General features: G+C 42.8%; 1 long non-coding RNA gene across 1 annotated transcript; it reads left to right on the forward strand.

The window, feature by feature from the left end:
• The first annotated feature begins 4,517 nt into the window (after positions 1 to 4,517).
• On the forward strand, positions 4,518 to 5,731 carry LOC146175309 (uncharacterized). The gene is made up of 3 exons (XR_014701931.1): positions 4,518 to 4,834; positions 5,148 to 5,307; positions 5,552 to 5,731. It is a non-coding gene; the product is annotated as an uncharacterized LOC146175309 (long non-coding RNA).
• The last annotated feature ends 4,704 nt before the right edge of the window (positions 5,732 to 10,435 follow it).

Here is a 10,435-nt window from a genome sequence, read left to right on the forward strand (position 1 = left end):
GATGTGAAACCCTACATGCCACAGGTAGGCTGCATTGTTTTTTAGATTTTGTAACCTCTCATCTATGTTTTGCAACATTTGGCTAATTTTAGTTCCCAAACAGTTGCTAAAGATGAAACCGAAGCAGTTCTTGGCATGGTTTGCTGCTTAGATTAATTTTCTAATTGCAGTTCTTTGAAACTTGCATCAATGCTGGACAGTTCAAATAGCAAGCAGTTGAATTGCAGAAATGATGTGGATCATGCATTTCAGTTCTGACAAGTGGAAAGTAATGGTCCTCTCCTTGCATGCATAGGTGCCTTTAGACAAATACATACTCAGGTGTGTGATTGTGACGCATATCAAGGGCCAACAGAAAGCCATGTGGAGCCAGTGTGATATTCTTCATGAAGGCTAAAGTAAAATTGTACAACAGCTGCTGTACCATGCAGAAAAAAATTGATCATTTAGTGTATGATTAACTGACCATGAATAGCATCTTACTCAGAGTATGATGTGATATATATCTGGTTTAGCATCCCAAAATAACTACGGCTATGAGGAACACAATAGTTGAGGGCTCCGGTATAATTTCGACCACCTGGGGTTCTTTTACATGCACTGACACCGCACGGTGCATGACAGCCTATTGTTTCGCCTCTATTGAAATGCCTCTGCTGTGGCTGGAACCAAATCTGCATCTTTGGGTTCAGCAGCCAAGCACTCTAACTACTGAGCCAGCACAATGGGGCCAAGTATCAAAATGCATGCCATTACATTTCCTTCTAGCCTGTGGTTTTCTTCACAGAACTAATGTATACAAGAAAAAGTAAATAGCAATATTGCACATTATATTCACATTTCAGCAAACATTCTCTAGGAAAAAATTTCTCATAATGTTTGCATGGAAACCATGAACATCTTACAAAAACAAAACAATGCACTTACTCCACTCCAATTATTAATGGGCAAGGTTGCATCTATGCTACTACACTGCACTTATCACAAAACCACAAGCCCCATCTGCTTTGGCCAATCACTTGATGAAACTAACGGAGACAGATGTCGCACACCACAGACTGGTCGTCTCGCAACATATCTCTGCATATGTTACATTTCAATTTCATGCCTTTCCACTTAGTTTCAACTGTTGCCAGCATTACTAGTTACCCATCTTTTCTGAAATTCCTTTTTTACGCTGTTGGGATCAGCATCCTTGTTAACGATGGTCTCTGGAATTTTCGATGCTATCATTTTCACATCTTCCTCATCTGGAAGAACAAAGGAAATAAGCGTTGAGCAGAAAAAAAATTAGGGAGACTCCTAATGTCCACTGTAAGGGTATGGTGTGCCAGCATTAATGGTTCTTGTCTGCAGATCCCACTGTGGATTCCCGTTAATTTACATGCCCTTTGCTACAAACATAATTACTAATTCCTTAATTCATGTCTCTGTTATCTCAGATATACTCATTAGCATACGGTCGTAGGCTGCCCTGTTAGGTGATAGACAACCTGGCATAGACCTCTGTAAGCCTCAACCTTTCTTAATTGGAGCTGAAACGTCGCAGAACATATTTCAAATATAACTTTGTAAGCTTGACTTAACAGCTCCTGCCATGTCGTGTGGCCTCGTGACATTTGGCTCGTGGCACTTTTGGCTTGTGCACAGGGGTCATCTGTTAAATACTGGTTAACATGCATGACAAATACATTTTCACACAAACTGGTGGCAAATGGTCAAGTGGTGCACTGCAGATTCTGAAATGTATACCTAATATGCATGCAAGGATCGCACCATCACATAACATGATCAAGAGTTCTATCAGTACCTGTAGTTACATAGCATTTCAATGCCCATTAAAGGACCACCTCAGACAATGGTTGTTGTTACCACAAGACCTGTTCTAACAGCGTACTGATACCATTCCACTGAGCGATGGACATGTATATGCACACCCTAGATAGCTCATGATTGTGGATCTCATTTATTTCTACGACTTCCAAGGAGTTCCTGTCGTCAGAAACCCTACACTTTATGAAATCGGGACAGTTGTCTTGAAAGGTGATGAAAAGAAATAACTAGGTTACCCTGACGCAATGCTAAATTACAGAGGGTGAATATGCTGCATGAAGATACCAAGAAGCTTGTACAAAGAAAAGTGAGAGTGAAATGGCAGGATTTTTGAAACAATGAAATAAACTACAAACTATACTTGTCAAACCTGTCATTAAGGAATGGAAATCATGCAGTAATCAAAAACACAACATGGAGGCCATTTTAGGTCATCTTCACAAGACACATATCCACACCTCACACACAGCTTCATACTTATGAAAGAGGACAAACCAATATGCAAGGAGTGTGGAGATGAACTAACAATAAACCATATCTTACACGTGCGCCAGAGTCGAGAAAATAAGAGGAAACATTTTGTACAATTTTGCAACAGATCCTTTTCCATACCAGCATGATTCTAGGAGAGACGTGCAAATTTTCTGCATTTTTGGTTTCCTAAAATGTTCCTAAACAAGCTACATCCTAAAGAACATTTTAGTCATTACACACAAAATAAATACATTACACAAGCTTGTTCTTGGTGCATGGCAGCATTAGTTGCTTATGCACCATAAAAATCAATACAATGCTGTAAGGTTAGCTATGTTATGAGACAAGCTTTCGGTCTGGTGTGGTCCTTATTCACGTGACAGCGCTGTCATGAGGGTCTATGTCCCAGCGATCGGAAAGTGACCTATTCCAATAATTCTACAAACTGAAGGCGATTCTACAGATTTCTAAAGACTGGAGTGCTCAACTGTTTTATCAACGTCCGCCTGCTTTGACAGCCTGGAGTGAAACTGTTGAAGAGAATACATTTTTTAACATTTAACGCGTTTCTGAAGGCGTTGCTTTCAATTACGGGGCCCACAAAAAGCAGCTGAATGTCAAACGCCGCCTAGGTAGGCTTTCTAGCTAGACAGCGGTGTAACGTGGAAAATCGCTCCGCCGGTCCATCGCTGGCGCCGCTGACTTGACAGGCGAACTGTTCAAACTTATAGCTACAGACCACACCTGAAACACTGAATTGCGCATGATCAAGACAGAATTTCTCTAACACTGAGCACTGGTAGCTATCGATTTCGCGCCCAATATTGTGAAAATCTGTCCTCTCTTCGATCATTGATACGTCCACGGTTGAACATTTATGCGCCTCGGGGTAGGCCAGCCGTTGGAACATGGATGCGTGGTTGTAGCAACGATCACTTGCATGGCACACTCTGCAAAATTCCAAGAGTCAGCTTCTGCAACGAAATGTGCAGCGCACATTTTCTACCGCGTACCTAAGTCCGGCGATGCATGCATATCGATCCCGATCGTTTCAAAGCTGCGCGGCCGATCAGTCGGGTCACGCTAACCTCGAGCATGCGGAGGTTTAAACTACATGTACGCAAAATTCAACGACAAGAAAAAGATGCAGGCTAAGCACAATGAACATTGCTGTTCACATGGAAATCGGATCATTCGCGCTTCCGTCTTTCCGGTTGTGCACTCTTGCGGTGCGGTGCAGTAGGTCTTCGCCTCGACGAGTCGATGTGCAGCTCGCCGCAGTAGCAGCGCAGGCCTCTAGTAGATTCGGCATGTCTTCTGCCACGACTCTGAGGTAGAATTTAAACGAAGAATTTAGCTAGAAACATTCTGTTTCCTCGGTCTGCATGTGAGGAACAAGCATAATGCCATTTCACATACATACTTTGGACTGCTGAATGTTCTGCACGGCGAGGTGCGTGTGTGTTGTGCCAGCGCTAGATCTTCGGAGGTCGATGCACGACCTAAGACAGCGTAAATGCTAGGAATAGCTCGCTCGTATTACGGGCAGATCGAGGTGATAGTTTAGTGCGAAGCGAAAGCTGCTCGTGAATGTGCGTATCTCGATGCCAGCTGGTGGAGCTGGTGCAGTACGTAGCATCGCCTGCAGCTATGTGCGTGACAGCGATGCTTGCCGTACACAACCCTAAGTGAAGACCGTATTCTATGTTAGAACGGATGCACTCTTCGTAGCACCTCATCGAGAGTATAGTGAACTATCGAGAGTCCGGCTAGCTGATATCATAGAGGATAAGATCATTCACGCGTAGCAAGCGGAATGTGGCCGCGTTCGACGTGCATATAGCCATGAGCCTGTATATCGACGTCCGCCGTATCTTTACGAGAATCGAATGGATACGTCGGACGTACCTTTAGACACTTCGATAAATGAAACACGCACAGCTAGCCACATGCACTCATCTCAAGTAAGGCATCGCTCACACTTGACGACCGGCTGTTTGTGGGGTTTGCGTCGAGTACCGCCGTTCGCTCAGCCTATACTGCTGCTGGACGTCCGACAGCGTGTGTACTATGATGCACTGTGGTCGCAACTACCGTAACTATAATAGTACAGTACAGCCGGAACGTATGCGTAAGTATCTCACTATCTCTCCTCAGTCTTGCCCTGCCGCGCGACGCGTGTATGCAGCGTAAACACGGTTCGCACCGACCCTTCAGCTTCTCGGCATCGCAGCGTTGGCTTTTTTGTAATCGGCGCCAAGTAGCAGACGACGGCGTTATTTTTTGTCACTTTTTTCCTTGTTTTTAAAATTTCGTCATCAATTTCTGTTTATACGCGTTTTTGCACCGCCCCAATTTTCACGTCACGGGCACGTCACAACATGGCCGAAAAGGCGAATATCGAGGATCGGGCCCCTGTGTGTGTAGCTAGAGTCCCACCAGACCATGCAAGTAACTGGTGTGGTCAGCATTCCATATACTTATTTGCATTTCCCGAAACGAGTTACTGCCTTTGGATCATCCTGAAGTACGTATACAATTCGGACTGAGGTGTACAGCGCAAGTAACGCAACACATGGGATGCGAAAAAACATGGAATCTCGCTGTCATTTTTATCGTTGTCCTCGACTTCGACACCACTATTTAGTAGCATTGGTAAACTTTAATCACCTGGAAATACCAGTATAAAAAGGCCGGTTGGAGCCTGTAATTTGTACGAAATTGCCTTTCTATCCTAGATTTCAAGAGGTCGGTTAGTGTATCTGCAGGGCAATTGTTTTGCCATTTTCGTTGCCTTTATCGGATGTACAAACACGGAATTCGGTGTCCAATTGATGCAGGCAGCTTGGCACAGCTAATCTATTATGAAGCTCCGGTGCGGTAGCCAGCCCGGGACTAACCGGGAAATAGAATCTCAACCGGGAAGGCCAGCTATTCATCACAGCTCTCAAGCGACTCGCTGGCGGCCTACTGGACTAGTCATGCAACCGTGGAACCCAGGTATATTTTCAAGTAAACTTCTGTACTTAGGAGTGCCGGGAGGTAGACCGCCCGCGCAAAGAAAAACTGCTCTCCACATCTCCCGACGCAGTCCTGCCTCTAGTTTTGCTCCTAAAGTTGAAGGCTCGAAGCGCGAGCTGTGAAAGTCCTAGTATTTTTCCACAGTATTTTTCTTCCAGCTGCTCTAGCTCTAGACAGTTCTTGTGTCGAATTCCTGTAGTTTTTTTTTTTTTTTTTTTTTCAGAAAACATCCCATGGCATCTTATTCGATCGATGTTATTTCTACTTCCCCTGTTGTGCTTATCATTGTAGACAAGCATGTAGACGTATCAAAACAATAAATAAACAGTGCTGCGTTCGTGATTCCATCTTTGTCCAGTCATTGCCCTTGCAACTAGTTGCAGCATGCACCAAAAACAAAGTTTGCCAAGTAATTATTTCCTCTGCCTTAGGGAAAACAGGCCAGCTGTGAAAGCTGCAAAGATATGGACTGATATCCCTTCATATTGTTTCACACAATCATGCTAATGATGTGTTGCATTTTCAAAGATTTAAGCAGTCTGCTTGCCAGCGCAAGACTGAACATTTATTGCAGACTGCATATTGGTTGTGTAGTGTCAAAATGCACACATGCATCTCGATTTCAGGTCATTCAATACCCTAGGGTGGTCACAAAATACTCCATATGTCATAATAGCCAACTGCAGCTATGGGATAAAAAAGGTATATGGAGATAAACCATTGCAAGAGTAACAAAACAGCGTAAATTTGCACTGTTAAATATATTGAACACTGCACAGCAAAAGTAGTTTTGCTAGAACCATTGCTGTGACTGACATGGCAAACAGTGCTTGTTGCCTTTAGTGATGTGTTGAGCACAAGGCCTGCATGGAGATTTTAATCCTGTCAGTTAAGCGGAGTTATGTCCTCTTTTTATTGTGTTGTCATGCATGCAGGCCAAGGTAATGCCATATGGTCTTTGGTTCCAACGCTGCAATTCTGAAAAAGTGACTGCCAACACAGGTCCGATGTACACCGTCCTACTGCTGACCGTGTATACTACTAAGTGATGTCCAAGTCTTGGGCAGACACTAATCGACGCAGCTCACAAAGCAACATTCCTGCCAAGGTGGTTGCCTACCATAAAACCCACATGCCATAGCTGCCATTCATGGCAGCCCAGAAGTAATGAAGTGCTGACGAAACACATTTGAGATGTTCAGTGAGTTTACACAAGAGGGAGTTGGTAATATGGTTAATTAGTCACCAGTGAAATTTACACTGTATTTATTTTGTTAAACAAAGCTCCTTTTGTGAAGTAAAACAAGCTAAAATTAGCCACAGGCACAAAGTAGACAAATGGCAATACATATTGAAATACTTATTATTAATTGTGTTTTATTGTCGGATTCTTTTGAAGGGACACTAAGGAGGATGGAAAGCAGTTTTCCTGTATCGCTAAGATACAGTGTTCTAATCTTAAAGAGACCACACGAGTCGCTTTGGGACGTTAAACCCCACAAACCATTAAAGAGACGACTTAAAATGAAAGCAGAGGTTTTAAAAGGATGGGAAGACCAAGAAACAGAACAAACATACTGCCATTACCGGCCAATTTTGCAAGTAAAATGCATGCTTCCACACAGAAGTTTTGGTTCAGATTACTGCAAGATATATTGCGTTGTGAGCCACTCTAATGTGGCAGTGACACGTCCTTTTCAGCAAGGTCATCATGAATCGACTCATGGGAAGGCTTCCAATTTAAATTTTCTCACCAATAAATACTATATGCCACAATTGCTGCCAGACAACACAGCCATAATGAGAGAAATAATCAAATATTTACTGAGACCAATGACTCAATGGAGTTGTCCTCAGTGTCACTTTAAAAGGGTGCACTGAAGCATTCAAGCAAAGTATGCACTGATGCATGTGAGAAAATATTCTGAGGTAACACAATCTTTGCTCTAACAGAAGACTCGCAACTTCACCACAAAGAGGGAAAACAGCTGCCTAGGTACACTGGTATAGCACATACAGCAATCGCAATAATTAGCAGACATGCATTGCAATTCACAGAATGTCACGAAATGTGGTCGCTAGGTTAAGTGTACTGGCATTAAATGTGCAAGCATATTTTGCAGATTGCCGAGACTTATTTGTTGCTTCAATTATTTATTTCATATATACGGCAACACCTTTGGTCAACAAAAAAAAAAGGCGTGTAGGTGCCAGGAAATGGGTCAGATTAGATGTGCTAGGTTTCTCTCCTGGAGGAGCAAGGAGAGAATCATTCTCCTGTAACCAGTTGACGGTGGATTCATCCGAATGTGAAGGTCCGATGTTCGACGACCCAAAAGTTACATAAACGGGCATCACTGCCAGCACGGACATCTGCACGAAAGAAGGAAAAAAAAAAAAAAGAGCTCACATTTTGGGTATCACATCAAAAATATGTGCAAGCCCACTCAGCAACCAAAAATGACATACACTGTGCATGCATACAACGCATGAATACGTCAGCGCAACTTAACAGTGTTGGCCGTTCATGTCATATAGTAATTATGGTGCAGTGAGGCTTACTGATGAATTAAACAGGCTCTGCTCATCACAAACCTCTCAGCAGCACCTTCCCACAATCAGTGTCCTGACCTTTCAATAAGACAGCTTTCTCCTCCTCGCATTGCTAGAATGCATCAGAACGTTCTTGCTCACAGCATATAAATACGATCAATATGATAAAGCTCACCATGAATGTCAATACGGTTTCTTCCCCTCCCCCTTATCATCTGCCTGTACTGTATGCACAGCTCTCTTGACCTATCCACGTCCAAATGAGAACAACTTAAGGGAATAGTGAGGGCAAAATGAACTTGGTCTATACCAATAAATTGCTGTGTTCTAATAATGAAACACAGGCTTTTTCTATGGTATAAGTTTTATAGATTACAAAAGTATGGAAACTAAAATACAGCTAAGCCACCAATGGCCACTTTTGTAAGTAAACCGCGGTGACATTACCTAATGTTTACTCCGGCAGATCTCCAATGCACGACTACACAGCCGTTCACTACTGATTGATGATAAGTGTGTTTTGCAGCATGAGCTGCATCTCGTAAGGATTAAGGGGACTCTCCTGGAGAAATATGTAATGCCTTCATGACATTTTCTGAATTGTGACCTTGTGGTCTGTGCATGTACAACAGTATGGTGCATGCGCAGAAATAAAAATTGCCTGCAAGCAAATTTCTGGTCTGAAGCCCTGAGGCACTAAAGCCACTCTCTTGTCGTCGGAGTGTGACGCCACGCACCATGTGATGGGTGCATAATAAAAAACATATAAATGGCACACGGCTACGAATGTGATTTGAACCCATGGCAAGCTACAGAGGTCAGATTCACTGGGCGCTGCATTAAACAACTAAGCTATAGCTTCTTTTTTTTTTCTTCTTTATTGCATGAATTGGTACAAATACATCAGTAAAAGATCGTGGTTGCCATGCCCCTTGGCTGACAACCGTGTCTAATGGACCTTCAGTGAACTAAGCTATAGCTTCACCTTGACATTGCACGCATTATACAGCCACTTTCTCATGCTGCGCATCACTGTCTTCATCAACTTCCACTTGTGCACAGTTTAGTCACAAAGCAAGACCATGCAGACACAAAACATTTCAACATGTGGTCACTGAAAAAAAAATAAATCGTCTAATGCTCACTTCATATGCCCTAGGGAAACCCTCCAAGGTTAAGCAGACTTGCAATAAAAAGTGATTACTCATTGCCATCCAACCGATGGCAGCCCTATTGCTACAAGAAAAGATATGCAGCTTTTTCAACCAAAGAGGTTTTGATAAAGCTGCATAGCTTTCCTTTGCAGCCTTATCGCTGTGCTTTGGTGGATGCTTATGAGTAATTACTCCCTTATTCCACTAGTTTTGTAGGTTAGAGGGGAAGGGGGTAGTTTGGTAACCCTGGGGGCTTCCATCGGCTGAGTCCGTAACTCTGTCTTCTTGGGCAGCCATGCTGTGCTACAGGCCACAACAATTTTTCAGACTGTTCTACGCCATTTCTGTGAGAGCAAAGCTTACTGCCTTCTTGTCGTTGTTTTATTCGTGCTGCGAATGGGCTTTACTCTACAAGTAGTTCTTTTGGTCATGACACCACAGGTGCAAATCAAATGTTGCATTTTGATTGTTTTCGGAGTAATAAATGCACCTCTTGCTGGCAAAAAAATATCAACCTACCTGGAAGAACGCACATAACGATTTTTTTTAGATGAGTAGGATGAAGCTGTCTGCAGTGTCCCTTTAGGGAAGCAGCAGTGCAAAACTTAAATAGCTGGAAGTATGTAAAAGCTGAGAAGCTATTCTATATCTAATCGATAACTTAGACAAAAAAATTGAGTTGCTGCACATTAGTCCCACAGGCATCTGTACTTCAGTGAACCTCCGAAGTTTACTACTTTCCTTTTTTTTTTTTCTTTCTTTTCTCTCTCTCTCTTTTTTTTTTACATACTGCCCATCGAAATTTCTCAGCTGTGTACAGCCAAGCCAAAGAACTGAGTGAAGGCATTCCTTTCATTACAATTTCTCAAGAAATGCAACTGTGGGTGTGTTTTCTGTAATTCTGTCTGCTTTCTTACTAAACATATGAAATTTCTAATAGTACTTAGCTATACAACAAGGGGAAGTTTGCTGCTGGAGAAGAGTAAAAATACTGGCATATTTCTGTAGATCTTTCCCTGTGATGACAGTAGTAACAGAATATCTGTTTTGCAGATATATTTATATTTTCTCTAAGCTGGGGACGGTGGCGGCATTGCTATGAACAAAATATTTTTCTTAGCTGTGATAGATATGACCAGCCTTATTTAACTAATACCTATTTTTAAATTAGTAACTGAGGGCTTTAAACTATAGCTGTAATGAAACATTATTCGTCTTATTTAAATCACCTTCAGGGGCTCCCCCACGCACTAACATTAGAGGAGAGGAGAGGTGTCAAAACTTGGGAATTCACGAAGTGCTTGCAAAAGTATGGACGGAGGTCTGGTTCCACCTGGAGCGGGCATGTCGCCTCTTTAGCGAGCAGTTCTCGGAGCTCTGGTGTCGGCCGCCTGTTATTT

The sequence above is a fragment of the Amblyomma maculatum genome, chromosome 11 (genome assembly GCF_055883805.1).
Source record: "Amblyomma maculatum isolate TAMU_Amacu chromosome 11, ASM5588380v1, whole genome shotgun sequence".
Classification (NCBI taxonomy): Eukaryota; Metazoa; Arthropoda; class Arachnida; order Ixodida; family Ixodidae; genus Amblyomma; species Amblyomma maculatum.